The following is a 6479-nucleotide window of genomic DNA, read 5'->3' as shown; positions in this document are numbered from 1 at the left end:
TAACAATTTAAACGTGGGGATGATAGCAGGAACTGGCGTGCCCTGTAAAACGCAAGCCATATTCGGTCGGTCCTTGTTACATGAACCGTGTAACTGTATGTGTCTGCACATTAAAGAATGATCTGGCGTCTCAGTACACTCATCCCCTGTTAAATAAACTTCTTGTTCATCCTTGAAACATCTGTATGTGTATGGGAGTGACCAGACCTCATGAAGAAAACCGCTACCTAAGGGTTCAAAACGACCTATTGGCACATATTTCATACAATTCGAAAACTTATATAAAGCAAAAGGCAGCGTTATTAAACCGTGGATAAGCCACGTAGCAGCAGTGGCTTCTGCCACAGAAAAAGGTAAAGATTCCAACCTTTCAATATGTAGCATAGAAAAGGAAGCATCACGCATTGAAAGCAAGCGTTGTTTGTCTGTCAAATTAAACGGTGCAAATAAAGAGGAAACGTTCATGTATCCCCAGGGAACTTTACCCATTTTCAGAGTCTGAAGTGTCCATGCAAACTGCATGATTGACCGTAATTGATTTCGACCATGGTATAATACTGACACTTCATCATGCACAATATCAACAACAGACGACACAATATTATCTAATGTGTAAATTCTAGAGGAAAGCACGTTAATGCTATTGTCAACAACTGCAAGCACTTTTTCAAGATTCGCCTGATCAATAGCCCTAAGGCGTGACGCGGCCTCAATCTGTGAGAGTTTCCAAATTTCATTGTAAACCCCATATAACCACCTTCTCGACCTGCCACTAGCTGGGCCTTTAATGAAATCATTCAATTCCACGTCTGCATTCAGTTTGGAAAGGTGATACTTAACCGCAGGTAAAGTTGAATGTTTCAGCCAAGCTTGACACAGCTTGCCCACAGAGTAAGAGGTGACAGTATGACTCAAATCAAACCGGGGATCAGATCTAACCGTTGTAAAACCGTCAGATATATTCAAAAATCTTTTTTGGCAAGAATCAGCACTACGGTGCCAAAGCAGCCAACCCCTGGGATTCATACTGGAAATGTTAAAGGAGGAATTAAGAAGCAGAGCCTGTATATCTTTAATGGACAATTGAGTAAAATTACTCCAATTCTCATATTCCTCCAACTCCGGGAAAGACGGGGTGTTTAACCTTTTAGATGTAGCCAATCCAAAGCATGTGGTCTGGGAAATGGTTTCATTTAAAAACAACATATGATTCGGGATGAGACATGCACGGTGCAAAGCCTCAGTGCCTCGTACCTGCCAGGCCCTTGAACCCCAAACTGATTTAAGGTCTATTGTTTCCTTCCATAACTCATAGCCCCCAGTTACTAATTGATCCAGGAAGGCCTTCGAATACAACAATTTGGTATCGGTAAGTCTAACTTTGGACAGTGGCTGTTTTTGGAATTTAAAATAAAAGGACTCGGGATTGGACTGATTAAAGTCAGTGAAATAAGTATACTTGTTAAGAAACGTTTCTGAACTCCCTTGTGTAGGTGCCGGGCAATGTTCCCACTGAGTAAAATTAACAGCATCCCTTCGGGAAGATGTTTTGTGTAAGAAGTGATTGCCATAATGTTGGTAACAGAACAATTCACCATAATTAGCAGATTCTAAATATAAATCCTCAGCATCAAAAGCAGCATAGTATTTTAAATCAGAAAACAAACTTTCCACAGCATTAACATCCCAATCATCAGAACGAATGTTTTGTTTCACCACATCCCCCATATTCACTCTAAGTACATTAGGAACATTAACGACTTCCGTTGGGCCATGAATTTGAAACCAAACTGCATCCCACGCGATTCCATCCAGAACAGGCCATGCTGTGATGTTAACCAAAGTCAAGTCTCTTTTTAATCTGTGTGTAGAATGTGAAGAGGAAAGTGGGGCCAAAGTTCCATTTAAATGAGTAATGCAAGTTCTCTCCTCGACATAGTGTCCATTCATAATTCGAAAAAAATAAAACACAAAACCAATTGACATAAAAAGGTAAACCGAAAAAAGGACCAGCCAAATGTATATCCAAGGAGGTATCAAAAAATGTTTTTTAAACAGGCTAGCATATACTGCAATTTTAGAGGGTTTTTTCGAGGCAAGGGAAGCAGAGTCAAACGAAAATCTGGATTCCGTGGCTAAACGAGCTTGCAGGTCAGGCATGGACAAATCAGTGGGGCATGTATAGTCTGTCTCATCAAGGTTAGTTCCTTGCAAATTATTCAATAATGGACTGGAAACAGCAGGTAATTCGATGGCCACCACAGGGTCATTATTAGAAGCAGTGGGCATAATTGAATTTCTCACAATGGAAGGACAGGAAACAGCCGGTGTCATGCTAAGAAGAATCGGCCACTCTGTGTATCTTGACATTGTCAATAGAAATAAACCTGTTTTCCTTACGACCTGGAAGTGGTGGTAAAATGACTGTTCTTGTGCCCTTCACTCCAAGCACTGGGACTGGAGCTCGATAGGAGGGACCAAACTCTTTTTTGTTATCGATCTTCTCCCGAACCAGTTCTCCAACTTGGGGTAGCCAGCCAACTACCGGGATCTGCAACGCATCATCCGATGTGGAGGGCAAATGTTCCTTTGCAAGAGTGTCTCTGGTCTTTTGTAGATTCTGTAAAACATTGCAATGTTCATCTGCGTCAAAGGAAGTGGCGCGAACCACAGAGTCTAGACCGTCAAGGTCAGGGACGTACATCTTGATGCCAAAGAGCATTTCGTATGGGGTCCGCCCACCCAGAGACCTTCTAGGGAGATTATTAAGAGCACGCTGCACGCCATAGAGGTGAGCCAGCCAGTTTCTGCCAGTGCCTATAACTCGGGCTGTCAAAGATACTTCCCCTGCTTCCCCTGTGTCTGTTTTTTAGGCCAATTCTGTTTTTTGGACTTGGGCTGGACATCTGTCACTGCAGATTGTCCCTGAGGTTGTTTTTTATCCTTCACTGGAAAATATTTCAGACCTCTACTTGTGCGGCCAATTGTCTTATAAGCGGCCACCACAATCTTTGCTAACTGGCGGGGTTTGTCGGCATCGGGCAGAGCAGCCAAAGCATTCGACACCTGAAAGTTAACTGCATCTCCTTTAACATTGGAGAGAATGAGATCACATACAATCTCAAATGAACCACACAGGCGCATACCCAATTCAACCGCTGCCTCTGGACCGTGATCATTCTGGACACGTCTAATGATTTCAGGCAGGGCATTCATAGACGGGGTGCCGAAGCACCTCGTATAAACTGCCGCAAAAGTTTTTCCCCAGCTTTCACAGTCAACAAGTTCAAGAGTTATATCCTTCGGTAGAGTAATCGTTAACATTCTATGTTTATCAGCAGGAGTAGAATTCGGAAAAACCGCCTCCAGTTGATCAAACTTCTCTGCTAGCCAGAATGGGAAGTCATCGTTGTCAACAGGACGCGCACCAAAAACCGAATTTACCATCACTGGATTGAGACGCATTCCGCCTCGTTCCATGGGAGCGGCCGCACCCCCCTGGGGACCACCAGGAAGATGACGACCGATGTATTGCACTAAAGCACGAATCACGGAAATGGAAACTACATGTAGCCTGCGAATTTCTGCCAGGGTACAAGCCCCGTGATTCGGGTGCGGGGTAAAGCCACCCAACGCAGGCCAATTTGTACCTGGAATTGAGAGTGGACCTAACCTCGCAGGGGACAAAGAGTGGGGGAGGGCGCCATCAAACCAAACTCGATGCTGCCAATGATCAATAGGTATTTCCAATGCCCTGTACGGCGTATATTCAGCTGGGACATCCGAGGCGGTGTAGGAGTGGAACAAACCAGAATTAGCGTCCACAGCCGGAAACGTAACCCAAGAGTAAAACAACTCGTAAGGAAACACCGGAACTGCACATACCACGAAAATCACAGCCATCCCATCTACTGGGACCTGGTACGTCTGAAGATGGTTGCGTACCGCTACGCGACTATGCTGCGCAATAGCCACCGCTGCCGCCATTACAGAATTGGAAACAAGAAAAAACAAAGAGTACTTTGTAGCACAACTGGGTAGTAATTCAAAGAAACCTTTTGAGAAAGAATCAAGCTTGAATAAAGACCTATTTCAAAAAATAGGTAGGTTTCACCGACACCCCGTTTTCCGGAAACGGATGTGAAGGGGTTAAGGCATGAACGATAAACTACTCGAGTGTCATGATATAAGACCACCGAAACCGTTGGGCGCCATGTTGCAGGGTTTCTGTACTCACACAGAACTGTGCACAGAGGAGTGGAACCTCGGCAAATTAGGGTGTCCCAAAACTTACCTTAGCAACCAACTCACCCCTTACCGAGCTAGCTACAGTGTCTCATTGGACATATCAAACACCCAATGTTTAGACAAACCAGAACATGAACTTACAGTACCTCAGGGTACGTGGGACTCATATACACTCTTTCGTTATATTATCATTACAAACCAGAACATGGAGTAAAGAAGACACATGTGCATTTGAAATGTTTATTTACTAATGCCGTCTTCTCAGGCGCAGTATCTTAGATAATACAAGTATACTTATTATCAGTAGCAAAATTATCAGCATAGTTACTAAGACATAAAAAGCGAATGGTGACAGCATGTTAACATGCTGTAATGAATAAGAGTTAACAACACTTATATCTCACCCTCCCTAACACATATATTATATTATTAGCTAAGAAGGTCTCTTTGGGTTGTTTTAGGGCGGGCCCATACCTTAGTGTCCTAGCATGAAAGGAATCACATCAGCATACACCAGCTCTCTCTGCATGTGCACCGCATCAAGTGTGTTAACAATTCTCGTGCAAAGCAATATCAATCCCGCCTCAAGCCCAAGTTGGCAAAGGCTGCACTTGTGTTATGACTATGAAGGCGTGGAGATCAGACCTCATAACAATACCATATCGTGTTGCTCCTGAAACTTCAGCACTCTCCGTGCAGACATGGTTTATTAAACAAAACTGATATCAGAGCAATAACATATTATTCTCACATACACCACGGCAAACCACTAGGTTGAAAGCTAAGTCAACAATTAAGGGTCGTGTGCAGAAGTTGCAAGAAAGGAAAAATGGCGTTTAAATCTCAAATGTACCCATGCTAACTTAACACGATATAAGGATATATAGGAGCTATACAACACAACAGTATAGAGAGAACGTGTTATTCCTGGCACATAGTCACCTATTGGGGGGACATTTTGGAGAGGAGAAAACTGAAAAAACGATATTAGAGAAATTCTACTGGCCCGGTATTTACCGACAGGTACGTCAGTATTGTAAAGAATGTCCGATATGCCAAAAACATAGTAGGGCTTTTCCCCCGAACGTCCCCTTACATCCCTTGCCCCTTATTCAAGAAGCTTTCTCGAGGGTAGGTGTGGACATAATAGGTCCCTTACTTCCATCCCACAGTGGATGTCGGTTTGTTCTAGTATTGGTGGATTACGCCACACGTTTCCCCCAAGCAGTAGCTTTACGGCAACCCAATGCTGTGCAAATTGCTAAAGCAATGATCAACATATTCTCTAGGGTGTGATTTCCGAAAAGAGATTATCACTGACCAAGGGACTCAATTTGTTTCTCGCCTCTTAAAACAAGTTTGTCGCATGTTAAACATCAAGCAAATCAGAAACGCAGCCTACCACCCTCAGACTGATGGGTTAGTGCTACCCAACGCTACACTAAAGACCACCTTAAAGAAGCTGCTGAATCTTGAGGCTCGTAGATGGGAAGAGATGCTTCCTTTGGCCCTTTTGCCATTAGCTGTAAAACCCAGAAAAGCACAGGGCACTCCCCCTTTAAATTGTACGGACGCCAGCGACACACTTTGCTGGACATGCTTAAAGAAGAGTGGGAGGAAGACGCTGAGGGAGCGAAACCCCTCCCAGAATACGTCCTAAATTTAATAACCCGTTTGGGACAGATTCGTAGTATTGTTGCTGCCCACATGGAACAGCCCCAAACTGTACAAGCAACTCAACACGATAAAAAGGCTAAAAACCGAAGTTTAGAGGTAAACGATTTTGCTCTACTAATGATACCTTCGTCTGATCACAAGTTATTAGGACAGTGGCAGGGACCCTATCGGGTCATAGAAAAGATTACTCCAGTAACATATCGACTAGAGTTGCATCCTAAAAAGAAAACACATACACAAATATTTCATATCAATTTGCTTAAAAAATGGGAGGGAGCCACTTCTGTTTTATTAGGGATTTCAGAATCTCCCTGTCTATACCAACAAAGCATTGATGGTGATTTGCCAAGCAAACAATAGAGGCCAGGTTAAAACCCCTCTCAAAGGTATTTTCCCTCGAACCTGGGAAGACATCGATTATAGAACATGCCATCAACACTCCCACAGGAAAGAAGGTGAAACTACGATCATACCGTATCCCTGAATCACGCAGGCAAGCTGTAGAACAGGAAGTGCAAAACATGTTACATATGGGCATAATTGAACCCTCTAAC

This window comes from Lissotriton helveticus, chromosome 4_1 (assembly GCF_964261635.1).
Source record: "Lissotriton helveticus chromosome 4_1, aLisHel1.1, whole genome shotgun sequence".
In the NCBI taxonomy this organism is placed as follows: domain Eukaryota; kingdom Metazoa; phylum Chordata; class Amphibia; order Caudata; family Salamandridae; genus Lissotriton; species Lissotriton helveticus.
Note: the sequence above shows the minus strand (reverse complement) of the source record.